General features: G+C 39.1%; 1 protein-coding gene across 1 annotated transcript in view; it reads right to left on the bottom strand.

Moving 5' to 3' along the window:
- LITAF (lipopolysaccharide induced TNF factor) overlaps positions 1-10,016 on the bottom strand; it is a 28,914-nt gene extending 18,898 nt beyond the window's left edge. The window contains exon 1 of the mRNA XM_061473514.1: positions 9,897-10,016. The gene's annotated coding sequence lies outside the window, so the exon portion shown is untranslated. The remainder of the gene's footprint in view (positions 1-9,896) is intronic.
- Positions 10,017-14,107: the final 4,091 nt, after the last annotated feature.

The following is a 14,107-nucleotide window of genomic DNA, read 5'->3' as shown; positions in this document are numbered from 1 at the left end:
CTAGTAACAGCTGCCAAATTGCAAAAGACTGTTTGACACTATAGCAAAACATTTAAGTATGTAAATCATATCATCTCCCCTAGAGAACAACACAGCAGTGTCAAAAGAGTCAATGATAGATTTATTTTACCCAGAACACTTGGCACTACATAAAAAGAATTACAAGGAGAATAGCCATTTATTGCCAGTAATGGTTCTCCTAGTATTAACAATCAAAAAGAAATAGCTATAATAGAAAAGTTTTCCATTTTAAAAAGGCAGATCTGTCCTGATTAAGTGATCATTATTTGATGGATTCTCTAATGCAATCAGAAACCAGAGAAGAAAATTATGGTTCTCCAACCATTACCCTTCAAATTCATATTCCTACTGCCATGACAGGGTGCAGGAAGGAGAAAATTTTAAAACTGAAGCTGCCTGATTATTTTTCATATAGATAGAACTGAAGCATGGTTTGAACTGCTGTGAAATTGCTGAACAAAGCAGTGCAAAAATCCCATCCTCTCACCCTTCCTCCAGAGTAATACCTGACCTACTGTTCAGTCAGGCTGCGGCATGGTCTTGGCTGTGTATTAGCTTTGCTGGCTCATGTTGTATTTGGCCACTGAAGCCACTCACCTAAACCTCACATTTAAGCGTTCTGTTGTTGTACTTAGGCAGCTGCCATACTTATTTTAATAAGCTGCTACAGTCCAACTTTGTGAATCTAAATGAGCAAGGCATGATACAGTAGTCTCCTGTACATAGTTCCGACATAAGGATCTTTCATACAGCTGTCATCTGGACACCAGAATTCTTGCAGCCTCGCTGGGATACAGGCAAGAAATACAGAAATAGAGAAAAATATTAAGATGTTATTGCAAAAACAATTCAGTTATCCAACGAGGCTTTCGTTAAGGCCTCAAATATCTGCTTCTCCAAAATTGTTCTCAGTATCTCTCACACACATTATTGGCAAAGCTGGGTGCCAGTAAGTACTTGTTGTCTTATGCTCCAGTCACTTCATACTACAAACATTTTAACTTAGCAGTAGTAATACTTGCTGCAGTTTTGGCAATTATTGCCATTGAATTCTACCTCATTGTAATCTCCAGTTGTTATAACTTACATTACATGATTCAAGAATAGCTTTGACATAATATTTAATATTTCAGTTCCCCACCTCTGGCAGGACTGCCTTTATTAAAGGCACTTTAGTGAATCACTCAAGTCCACATATAAATTAAATGGCCACAGTCTTAGCTGGAAAGGCATCAGTTCCTGTACCAGAAATTCAGATATCATATCTTGTCACTTGATACTGCTCGTCTGCAGGAAGCAGTGAACCAGGGAGCTTACCATCTGGAGACCAAATCAGCCCAAGAACTGAAGAGCTAGAACAGTGATAGCAATGTGAAGATTAACATCCATTTACCAAAATGATAACCAAATATGGTGAAATGTTAAGAAAGCACTTCACCAAATCTCCTGGCAGCCTTGAGTGGTTTGGTATGTATGGACACCAAATGTTCAGGATACTCAGCTGAAATGAAACCTCTGTCTTTTCAGACTAATCCTTTGTGACAAGCAACTCAGCAAACAACTGACCATCCATACAGACAAGCACTAGTAATAAAAGCGAGTGAACTAGAAACCCTCACATGAGGGTTGAAAGCCCTTTGGGGTGTTAAGAGCTGACTGATCTGCTGTATGCATTGATTCTGTACATCTCAATTGTGTGGGCAGCTCCTCCTGATCCTGCCCTGCAACAAAATCATGTGATCTGTGCCATAACCAGCACAGAATTTATAGTCACTAAAAATAAACTGTTTCTCTGCAAATTCATGGCTCAGCTCTTAAATAACTTTCCAGCATTGTTCACCAAACTGAGATCCTTATGGTTATCATAATGTGCATGACCTTGTTAATTGTCACATGGTGGGAGATGTTAGTATCTTTAGATACTTGCAACACTTGGTTTTGGTCCCACATGTTTGTTTAGCAAGTCAGGAGTTCCCTTATCAGCTTACATTGCCCACATTTGTGTATCTCAACAGCAGAGCCATCTGACCCAGCTTGCTTGATTGCTTTTAGTACTTCAGAGGAGCCTGGCAATGTTGGATTACTAATCTGTTATTACCAGAAGCTGCTTTCATCTCTTTAGCACTAGTTCTGTTATACATGAGCGGTGGGAAAGCTTGTTCATCAGCCACCTTTCCAGTGTCTCTGCATGAACAGTTAGCAAGAACATCTATGCTAAAGCTGGAAATGACTCTGCCTACCTGCAGGACAGGCAAAGCTATCAGCACATTGAACGTCAAAGTTTCTTTAATCAGCATGTGATTGACACTACTTTATTTGCCCAGCAATTTTTATTCATTAAATCAAATTTAAATTAGTCTTGGCTATACTTGCTTTTGCAAACATTTACCACAAGCTTGCCTTATTTCAAGTTTTAGAGGAAAAAGGCAGTGGGCTATTTCTTAAGGACTTTTACAGGACAAGATCTGTTGATCTCCAATCTCTGCATGAAAAGGGAAATGAACTCATTCGGCAAACATAGTATTTTGACAAATGTTAGAGCCTTCCCTGTAAGAAAAAATGCTTATTGCTTTTGGAGAGGACTTCTCAGCCAGTGAGGGATGCCTTAAGAGTTTCACTTGCTTTCTACCAAGAAAGAATCATACTATTATGATTAAATATAGATACCTTAATTTCAAATAAATATTTGTACAAGTTGTTTATGTCTCTAATAAGAACATTTTTGCCTTCATTCTTGAAGCAAGGAAATTCCTGATTTTTTTTCTTTTTTTTTTGCTATTATTGGCATGTAGCAATTGTAGTGCTTTGAGAGATGCTTCTCAGAATTATTTCCCAGATAGGTATAATTCTAATTCATTGCTTCAAAATTAAGGATAAAATGGCAAACAATTTTATCTCAATAGTTTTACAAGTAGTACCAAGTGATTCATATCCTAGCAAAAGAAACTTGGCTTCCTCAAAAGCAAGGGAACCAAGCAAATTGAAAAAAACTTTAACTACAAAATCAGCATCCAAGAGGAGCTATTATGTGCACTGAGCTACAAATATGTGCTGTTTTACATATTGCACAGCTAGGCAGCTTTATAACATACACACACAAAATATCCTCGTCCTTAAATATTTGCCTCAAGGATTCAGACCTAATGAGATTGTCCACAAGATGGCAGACATTGTGCCCAAAAGGAACTGACACAGGAAAATGCTTTGCGACCTCTACCAGACAAAAAAAGCTTCAATGTCATTACCTTTCTTCATTTCATTTTCCTTCTAGACAAGCGCAGAAGAAAATCTGTCTGTAATTATTTTCATGATATGCTTACATAATCTAAATCTCTGCTTGCCTCAGATGTAGTCAGAGACTTCAGTTTGCACAGAAAACGGAATTATCTGTCATCCATGGGAACCAGTTTTTCTCTTTGAAATTTCAGGTGGCTGTAACCAAGCTAAGTCATACAGAAAAGGAAAAGGCATTGCAAAGAGAAGGATTATAGCGTTACTGAACATCTACTTTGGCCACTGTCTATCTCATTGCCTAGGAGATGCAGGCAAGAGTGGGAAGAGAAAGAACCTATGGTTTTGAAAGGACTGACCAACCCTAAAAACCTCAGAATGTAGACAACAGTGCTTCATAAGAAGATAAAACAAAGAGCAGTCTAGAATAATTTATCCCTATATATCCCCAAACCAAAAAACGAATCAAATTCTCAGAGCTCTCCACAGGTTTGTTCAGATCAAAAAAAAAAGAAAACAAAATATACCCTACTCACCCCACTGCCACTGATGCTGCTGGAAATAGAAGCAGTAAATAAATACATCTTGGATCTCACAGTTATGTTGGACTATACTTTCTGAGATAAAGTTTGCACAGGGAGGCAATATCCTTCTGTTAGACTCACCGGTGAAGCTCACTTTCAAGTCTACATGCTCGTCTTCAGATGAGGTCCTATGTACCTAAAGTCACTTTATATCAGTCAGCCTAATAGAAGGACTTACCACACTGGAAACTTGACCTTGTTTCCATCTGTCATAACTTCAGCACTACTATTAAAGACAGCATTGCACCATTTATTTTTATTTTTTTTTCCAATGGAACCACTACCCTTTAGGACAGTTTCAAAGCCCAAGCTAAGGCTGACAATCATATGACTGTGTCCTCCCGAGCCAGGCTGGAGAGCAGAAAGGACCTGGAGCTATCTAGGCTCTTGTGTAGAGTAGTGCTTCCCAGCTAAACTCGGCAACACCGGCACCAAGCAGCTGAAAACGCAAATATTCTGACAGATATACTCGCTAAGTTGCCAAGGTCTTGCAGGTTTGCTGTTACTACAGTGCAAGTATTTTCCACTTTTTTCTTACAGTGATTAAATAATAGTCAACCCACCCTTATCATTCACCCTCCAGCCTTCCTCAGCTGGCTGATATTTAGATACATCTTCAAGAAAATTTAAAGCGATAAATTACTTGAACATACTCAACTAGTTTGAGGCCAAAACCCCCCTAAAACACATGAAATGCTAATCTGAAGAGTGGGATTAATTTTCAGTTGGTCGAGTCCTGATGTCCAAGTTGATCCAAATCCCAATTTTATTTTTGCTGGTAGAAATGAAGAACCTTCTAGTAGCACATTCAATATGAAACATTCTCCTTGTGAATTATGCAAAAATAACAAGCACCCATCCTTTACTCTGCCTCCCACAGTCAATTCCACCACTCACAGCTATTCAAGTCCTACAGTGAAGCACAGCACTACCCAGCCATGCTTTTCTGCCTGAAAGGCCAGATGTAGATTCCAGCTAACAAAAGTCCTACAATGTCTTTTTTTTTTCCAGATTGACACTGCTGTCATTGGAAACTGGCATTAGCCCAGATCGAGACCACTGGACAGGTTTTCCTAACTTTCAAGCATCATGAAGAGAATTAGTCTAATTAATTATCATTGATGGCTCTTCAGAAACTGAACTAAGTGGTTTCTGTCCTGTAGGCAAACTTTCAAGGGAGTAAGAAATCAGTGGTAGAACAGGCCACTCTATTAGAAGTCTCAGAGGCCAACAATGGATTTGATGTGTCGCTCACAAGATTTCCAGCTATGTATACATGAAGTGACTAAGCTCTTCAGAATTATAAAAACAGTGATTATAACAGGTGTGATAAATGATAAGTACACCTCCACTCCCACAGGACAAGATCCTTTTCCAGTACTGACATCACATTGCTGTTCACTCTTAATCATTCACAGAAGAGACTGAAGAATTGCTGATGTGTTGATGGACATCCAGATTGGAAGTCAAGGGTTATTCTGTGCCAGCAGTGCTTCCTGAAGCAGAATACTTGAGAAGAAACCCACTGGGCAACAAGACCGTTCAGAGTCAAAGGGTAAGTTTCCAGTAACACCAACAAGGGTGCCTCTCAGCTCAGAAGTTACAATGGACAGACATATAGTCAGAGCTCTGAGCTAGCTAATAGCGAGCGTGAGGAGAAAAAAGACACTTGGAAGACATTTATTTTAAGGTCAACAGCTCTACAGAACTTGTGAAAGTGCCCAGCAGTGCTATAGGAGAAACATATTCAATAAAGGCACTTTTTTGACATTTAAACTAAAAAGACTGTGGAAGCCTGGAGCTGAATTTCATCTCACGCAAGGTTAGGGCTCTTTGTAAGAGTGAAACAATATTATTGCTTACAACTATCACTCATTCCAACTTCTACTTTGCATACCTATGCTTTATTCTGGCTAGAAAGTTCTCTTAAGCATACATCAGGTCTGCTTACAGGCTTGGGACAAAAAAGGAGCAACTGAAAACTACCAACACCAAGTACTTGAAAATAAGAAAACTACTTGAAGGGACAGCTGATAGGTAAAATAAAACGCTGTTAGTTAGTATATCCACATTTAGCTTCCTGCTTCCTTTACTGAATGGCTCAGTAACAGAGCAAGTAATTCCAAGTAATTCAGTACTAACACTGACAAAGCAAGATTAACTGCCTTTACTTGGAGAGCCCAGAAAGCTGACCTCCAGCTCCAGCAAATTACATGGGGAAGCCAAGTCCACAGCTGCAAGTCAAAGTGAATCAATAAGAGAAGAACATGGAAGTTCTTCTGTTACAAATTGTTATTAGGGGACTGTGTTTTCAGCAAGTGTAATGGATGGTCAATTATTTAAGTGTGTTTCATGACAAAACAAGAGGGGAAAAAAGATTGACCTAAAACAAAAAAAATCACCCAGGTGCAGAGGTGGAAGTTACACAAATCATTCTTTGAGCAATAAAAAACACCAACACACTCCACCCTCAAGCCTCCCAATGGCTTTAGAGCACACACAAACATATATAAAAATATATAATCTGCATTAATTACTCCAGTTCTAAAGTGGGAGCTACATGTCTGCGCAATGTCTCCTCTCCCTTTCCAATGGATTTACACAGCGTGCAATGGAAAAAACCCATCAGAAAAATCTTTTACTTAGGCACACAGTTCTCTTTGGCATTCCATCTTAGTTAAAGTTTTCCTGTTCCATGAAACTGTTGTTGCCAGCAATATTGATATGCTGCCCATCAACAGCATAACGAGAACTTGAAAAATCAGATTAAAAGTTTCTCTAACAAACCAAGTATTTTAGTTTCTCTTCTATAAATCAGTATGTGTGGATGTACATCTGCCTACAGTACTTTTAACATGTGTCTACTTTTTAGGTAAGGGAAATTGAGTGGTAGCAAGTCACGCGTTTCTCTCTTAGAGAAAGAGAAACTGTAAAAAGGATGTTATGATGTATGTTAAGACATTCTGGTTGAGGGTTGTATTAAGTGAAACAGAACCCTGATACTTACCTCCGTATTCCCTCTGAGCTCTCATGAAACAGGACAACTCTGTCTATTAAGGAGACACACAGAAACAGCTTTCTAGATGTTTGCTGTCTTCCTGGTTGTTTCTTCTATGCTGTTATACAGCCTGCACACCTTTTGTTGTCTTTTATGGCATATGTCAGAGCACATTTCTGCTGCGACATACTGTAGTTTAGTTACTGTAGTGCCAGACCATTGGATAGGTAACAGAAGGAGCTGTGTTAGTCAAAAAGCCAAGTGACCACATTGGTGCCAGAATGAATGTCAGTTGGGAAGTTGCCTGCCCGTTTCACACAAAAAAACAAACTCGCTCAGTGCCAGAGGCTAGATTGCTCATTCCCCTGTCTTCTCATTACACTGTAGCCTGCATGCCAGTAAGCAAGCATACTGTGGCCCAAACTACCAGCTATTCAGGAACTGTCATGTCCTATAAGGCTACCAGGTCACGCAGCACAGAGGGACTGGTTTGCCTGGTCCTTGTCCATGCTGCAGTTTTTAACTCTGCAAGATTGTAAACAAGACAGATGCACCTGCAGCCTGGGCTGGAAAGCTAACTGAGCATTTTTACCTTCCTTGGCAAAAGAAAAAACACAAAACAAACCAACCCCAACACCTTCGATCTGTTACATTCAATGTATTCATAAGATGCTATAATATAAACAGATTTCTTGTCTCTGTTGAAGAGCAGTCACTACATGATTAAGGACCAAAAGCACATACAGAGCTGTAGCTTCTCTTGCCTATTTTATTTTGTACTGTTCGCCAAATAACAGCAGTGCTGCACTCAGTAAACAAAGCTCCTTTATGCCTTATTGCCTGTTTTAAACTCAGCTCCACTTTCTAGCAGCGAGTTTTCTTCAAACTGGGTGTTTCTGCTTAGGTGGAAAATGAGATCCCTTTGTCCAAGATCCAGGGTTTTTAGGCATTTTAATTAAAAACAAAACAAACAAACCAAAAAAAAACACAAAAAAAACACAAAAAAACCCCTCCATTTTGTAACATCAACTTGCTATCTTTACAAGTAACTCTAGAGTTATCTTTGTATTTTAGATGTAACTTCCCAAAGAAAAGACATGCAAAATGCTAACTCTAGACAGCTACAAGAGCTCTTTGTAGCTACCCATATCTACTAGCTTCCTACAGAACAGTGTTCTCCCCGATATCATCTCTCCTCCTTTTTTGTTTTTTAATTTTCAAAACTTTTCCAAATAGAATATTTCCAGATGATAAATGCTATTTCCTATGTGTGAGTTCAGTTATCTTTTTCTTCCACCTCTAGCAGGATGGCAGAACTACCATCACCCTCTTGAACTCTTAATAACTAGACATAAGTACATGGCAGCTACTTGTAATTGAAGTATGACAGCAGGAAGTGATTTCTACTTCATCCTTTGCTTCCACCATGTTCTAGATATTATTGCCACTACTGACAAGACCTTTAATCAACTCCTGATGCTTCAGTCATGTTTCCTCCTCCATCTTGTGCTCCATTCCATCCAACTTCTGCAACCCCAGCAGCTTCTCTCTGACCTCCGTCCCACGGCTTACAGCCCTTGCTGGCTGCAGGGCCCACAGCAGGAGAGCTGTGGGAGCCAAGGGTGGGACAGACTTGTATAGACCCATTACATAGAGACTGCCTGAAACTCCACAAGGGACTTTGGTTTCTTCAAACCATTACATGTGTGATCAGAGGTGAATTTATAATTTCAGGGATCCCTGCTGACAACAAGATTTTTGCAGGTTGCAATTTTAAAAAACCTATCTGCAGGAAATTACTGTGCAGCTCTTGAACAGGAATTACTCTGAGAACTTCTCAATCATCTCTCTCAAAAAGATTCTAAATGCATCAAAGTTTAATACCTGTTTTAAGATCACGAAAGAATATATATAACCAAAAAAAGAAAAAAGGTAACCACATGGAGACATTCTAGATCATCAGTAATACAAAACGTTATCCTCCTAGGCAGTGCAAGTGTCTCAAACTCATCAGCTGCCTCTAAATAATTCAGAATGCTGTTTGACTACATCTAAGCTCAGTGTCAACTTGTACTCTTGCTTTTCTCAAGTAAGATATAACTGAGCATTGATTAATTCAGCGATTAATTTCAAGTAGAAATAAACAGCTTGAAGGGGGATGCAACATAGTCACAAGGGGCTTTAAGCATGATAGTATCCAGTCATTTACCAGTGACATTCAATTTCAGTTCCTTAAGCTTTTACTTAGATTCATCCTAAATTGAGTACAAAATTCTTCCTCCATCTTTCTCTTTAGAAGCCTACATGGTAATCTGGACACTGTATCCGGAGACACTGTATCCGGAGATACAGCAATCTGGAGAAACTTTACTGTAAAGGGATACTACAAAAGCATACTCACTAAACTAAACTCTTCCTGAAAGAAAAAATGAAGTTTTGCCAGTATTTTGAACCTTAAAATTCCTACGGATTTACCAAGCAACAGTAGAAGATGAAAGAGAATTTACTCATTAAAGTAAGCATGATAAAAGATGTTCATCAAAAAGGCAAGTTTTAGCCAAGTAGGCACAATAAAACAGTAAGAAAATTCAGAACCAGAAATACTTAACTTTGCCTCTACAATACACACATTATTTTGCAGTTCAGGAGAGAATTTGCTTATCGCACACAGATGGATGCTTACTAAAGGCACACCACAGTAAACAGAGTGGATGAAGCCCATGCATCAAAAAGTAACAGAAATAGCATTTCACTTCAGATCTTACTATAAGCAAACTTTGCATTCCAGTGGCAAGTCCTCAAACAAATGACTACCGGAGATATATTCTGAGTCTCAAAAAGAGAACACAGCATTCTGACAGAATTTGGTCATACTTCCACAAAGTATGGCAGCATAAAAATACCTTCTTAGATTATTAAAGGATGAGACATAAATAGTTTTTTCATAGCCTCCATCAACTTTACAGTGTCACTGAGAAGCCTCCCCAATCACAATTCTTTTGTACATATAACACACATCCCCCAGTTCTCAAAGCCAGTTCCTGCATGCATATATCACTCACTCTGTACCCCAACCTGGAACAAAACGCTGGAGCCTGTTCAGCCACCCCCAAGACAAACCCCCTGAGTTCTCAGGGGGCTGCTGGGCTGGGCGGCTCTTTAGAGTGGATGACATAATGGTTTGCAGCTGAAAGGATCCCTTTGGAACAAGCTGTTTTTTTCAGAGCTCTGTACAGCCTATTTCCTCTGATCCAGCTCATCTGGAAAAGAAGAGATAATACAAAATTTCCCTCTACTCTCCCATGAATTGCTTGAGTTATTGAAGTCCTGGGCATGGCAAAAAATGGACTGCATAATTTTAGGTGTTAGGATTGCTTATTTTCAAATATTATCCTTTTACTAATAGGAAGAACTAGGGAGAAAAGTTGAGAGCTGAAAGCAGATGTCTTTATTAATTTTCTTTCTAGGACATGTAATTCCCCATCAAACATACCTGGATAACGCCTTGCTGGCAGTAGCACCAAGACACATACTGAGCTTTGTAGTTCAGGTAAGCAGAGAACAGGGTAGTTTGTATCTAGGACATAACTGATTTGCAATGTTTCAAACAACATGCAAAAACCTTAAATAAGGAGAAAAGTAGGCTGTGATGTATTAAAGTCTGTTTAGACTTAGAACTTCCAGAAAGCTGCAGCGTACACTGACTAAAAATTAGACTAGAAAAGCAACATCTGGTACACGGGTTTGCTTGGTATTAGGAAAACTTGACAAAATAATTTAAAAGAGCTTCAAAGCCTTCAAGAATTGTCTCTTCTCATAACCATAGCATTCATCTGACACTTTCAAATACAAACCCATACCACCACAGATAGATCTCATATACCTCTCTGTTATGTTCCATCCAACTGGGCTATATACAACATGTTTGTATACAGGTAAATAGTTTGCTCTTTCCAGATTTTTAATTGGAAAATGAAAGTTTTCACATGCAGTTTTTGAACACAAAAATTAGTGAATAATAATACTCCATGAAACAGACCAACAAAATATCTGAAGACAAAAGGAAGAGCAACACTTCCAAACCCAGTACCCAAGCCTAAGTAGCTCAAATATCCTTTCCCTATCATCTATTCTAAATGCCAGGTGACTGTAGGAAATTAATAGCATGGCTTTTTCAGTGTTGCTCCTAACAAAACCAGAAGATAGCACTACAGGCTGGACCAGAGATGAGAGTCAATTTAAGTCTCACAGAAACTGTAAAAAAAAAAAAATCAGGTTATATGTATAAGTACATTTCATAGTTCTGGCCTGAAAGCATTTTTTACTCCATTCAAAACAGCTAGGCAGTATGGCATATGATAAAATCACCAAGTCATATTATGGTCTGTGCGCATTTTTTAGATTAAAGAAATTGCTCAAGGTTTTTACAAACCAGGCTGAAGCTTTTCTGGTTTCATTGTCAAGATTACAACAATCAGCACTTGTCATGGTTGAAGCCTGGACAGCACTGTATAACATTCTGCTATAAGTACAGGCACTTGTACAAAGTACTACTAGTACTTGGCCCCCAACAAAACTCTAATGGTAACAGCATGTCTCTGCTGCCCATTCTTGTTAGTTCAAGTACCTGTTCAATCAGAACTATTCCATTCTTCTTCCATGGAAATAAGCAGTGCCAGTACAGAACTTGCTGCAGTGCTCACACAGCACCAGCACCTGTACCACAGGCAATGATCCAGCACTGAAAACAGTAGTGACTGTGGTTTGGCATAAACTTTAAATATTGCTGTATCTGTGTACTTCATTGTTTGCAGACTTTATTTTTGCTACAGTTATTTTAAGCACTATTAGGTACAGAAGCCATAGCAAATCACATAATCAGCTTTAACTGGCTGAGACCTCTATTCATACTACCCAATTTCAGGCATCTGAAGTGTTACGAGAGTCACCTACATTGCACAAAATAGGTGCCCAAAGACAAACTTAACCCAAGCACTTTTCTGCAAGTATTTGGCTTTGAAATTTATGACTTCTTTAATTACATTCTCTCTCTACTTATGTTTTGTTTAATAAAGGCTGAAAGCTATTCTTTGCTACAGCAGTTCTATGATTTGCAGATAGAACTTACTGCATTACTGAAACTGGCATGTTTGGAAAGCACTCGAAGACTGTACGGCAACAAAAACAGGTGCAAAGTGCCCTGAAGAGAGCACACCCATGCCGTAAGCTCAGACCACAATCTGCTTCACTTCTAAGAAGCTTCTGGGAAGAATCTGAGTGTGTCTGCAAAGAAACAAAAGGAGACAGATGACTTTTGCATTGACTCACCCAGTAGAATCACACTGCCTCTTTCATTTCTGCCAGACTGTAGAGATGACTTAACTATGGGTCTTGTGTTGTGACTTGCCACTTCTCTAGCACCTCCTCACCCTGTTAGAAAAAGAGATGCAATTCAAAACCGAGTGATACTGAATGTGCTGGGCTGAGCTAGGCTGCATTCCAGTGTACACTTAATTCTGAGGTCTTGCTCACACAAGAAAGTTACAGAGTTTAAATGGCAGTAAAAATAAAATGAGCCATATCCAATTTAGTAAAATCAGTGGAAATCACTTCACAGATACTAATGTCATTACTACAGATTTTCTCAGTGCAGCTCAGCTGCTCCAGATACTCATGGTTAAACAATAATTATTTATTTTCAGAAATCAATTTCAGCATGATTTGAGCAGTTTGAAAATTCTACTTATTCTAGGCTGTAGATGTCCATATACCTTCCTGACTTTAAATGCTCAAAAGTTACAAGCTAAACACGTGTGAACAGCTTGTACCTGGTAGTAACCAAAATTGTTACTGGTGCTTTTTCATTAAAAGATCTTCCAGTGTTTATACACGTCTAGTGAGGCTGTGTCACTTGACTTACATTCAGAGTTTCCACTTACTGTGAAAGTGGAACTTTGCTCCTCTAAGTATGATGACATGAGTGCAGAGACCTATGTACAACATAAGTGACAGAAGAATCTCTGTTAAAATAAGAGAGTGTGATAAAAAGTATTACAGAAATGGACACAGAAAATATAAAGCTAATATCTACAGATAGGTCACAGAGGTATCTGCAGCTTGAAGAGTGGCAATAAAGCTTCATATCTGTCCCACTTCTGCCACATAGGAATGCAAAGCATTAGACCTCCAACCCACACAGATTCTTTCTTCTGAAGAAGCAAGGCCCCCAAAGGCTTCTGTGTGAAAACTTCACAAATGCTTACAGGCTCTGGTCACTGCAGTAGCGTGTTGCACAGCCAGCCACCTCTCCTTTCCACTCCTGTCTGTAGATTCCCCTCTTTCTGCAATTTTCTCCCCAGTTGCTTGCCTCTTTCTCAGTAATATCACTTCATCTTGTTAGTTTTCACCATGATTCTTGGGTTTTGTTTCTGATTTTTTTTTATTATTTTCAAACTCACTGTACTGGATCCAACAGAGCCTCAAAGGAATAGTGAGTACATCCTTCCTCATGCCAGTGCCTTTGCAGTGGTCACTGTGTGCAGTGGTCACATACAGCCTATTGCGTTAGGATTCTTTCTCCCCTCATTCCTTCGTTTTGGGAATGAAGACACAAATTCTGCCTGATCACATCAGTGTAAATCAGGCTATGCTAGTGCTAACAGTATTACTACAGATTTACATTGGCATCAAAGAACTTGGCTTTAGATATTTTCGTACACTTCTCAGACTCCTCTTTTTGATGATAGGAACTGTATCATTCACGGTTTTCCCTCAAGAGTACAAGTCATATCTAGACTTTAACAAAAGATTTAAAAGCTTTAGGTACATATCATATTGCCTACTCAGAATGCCTTAATCTTTTAAACTGTTCCTGCTTGCATGTTTGTCTTAGAGAAGTGGCACACAAATCTACTTTTGATGTTTATGTAGGGCTCATACATGTGTCCAACTGAATTGTTTACAAAGGTGGGTCTCTCTGGAAGTAGTAAACGGCGTTTAGAGGCTAATCATGTTTAGAGGCTAATTATGTTTAGAGTTGTGCCAAAGTTCAAGACCAAAGTAATACTGAAAAGACCTGCCTCTGTTTTCCTTCATTGCGTAATTGTATCATGCAGAACAGCAACTGCCTGTCCCCCACCACAGCCAGTTGTTAGAGAATGAGGACCAAAACATTCTGGAGCTCAGCACAGATTAAGACAGGAAATGCGTATGCTTGTACCATAAGAATCTTCTGCCATGATCAAAGGGTTAAATAACTTACCCAACTGCAGCC

The sequence above is a fragment of the Pezoporus flaviventris genome, unplaced genomic scaffold (assembly GCF_033815535.1).
Source record: "Pezoporus flaviventris isolate CSIRO_AGI_PZ_B2104156 unplaced genomic scaffold, CSIRO_AGI_Pfla_v1 ptg000078l, whole genome shotgun sequence".
Classification (NCBI taxonomy): domain Eukaryota; kingdom Metazoa; phylum Chordata; class Aves; order Psittaciformes; family Psittacidae; genus Pezoporus; species Pezoporus flaviventris.
The sequence above is the reverse complement of the archived record's forward strand: the minus strand, read 5'-3'. Positions and strand labels throughout refer to the sequence as shown.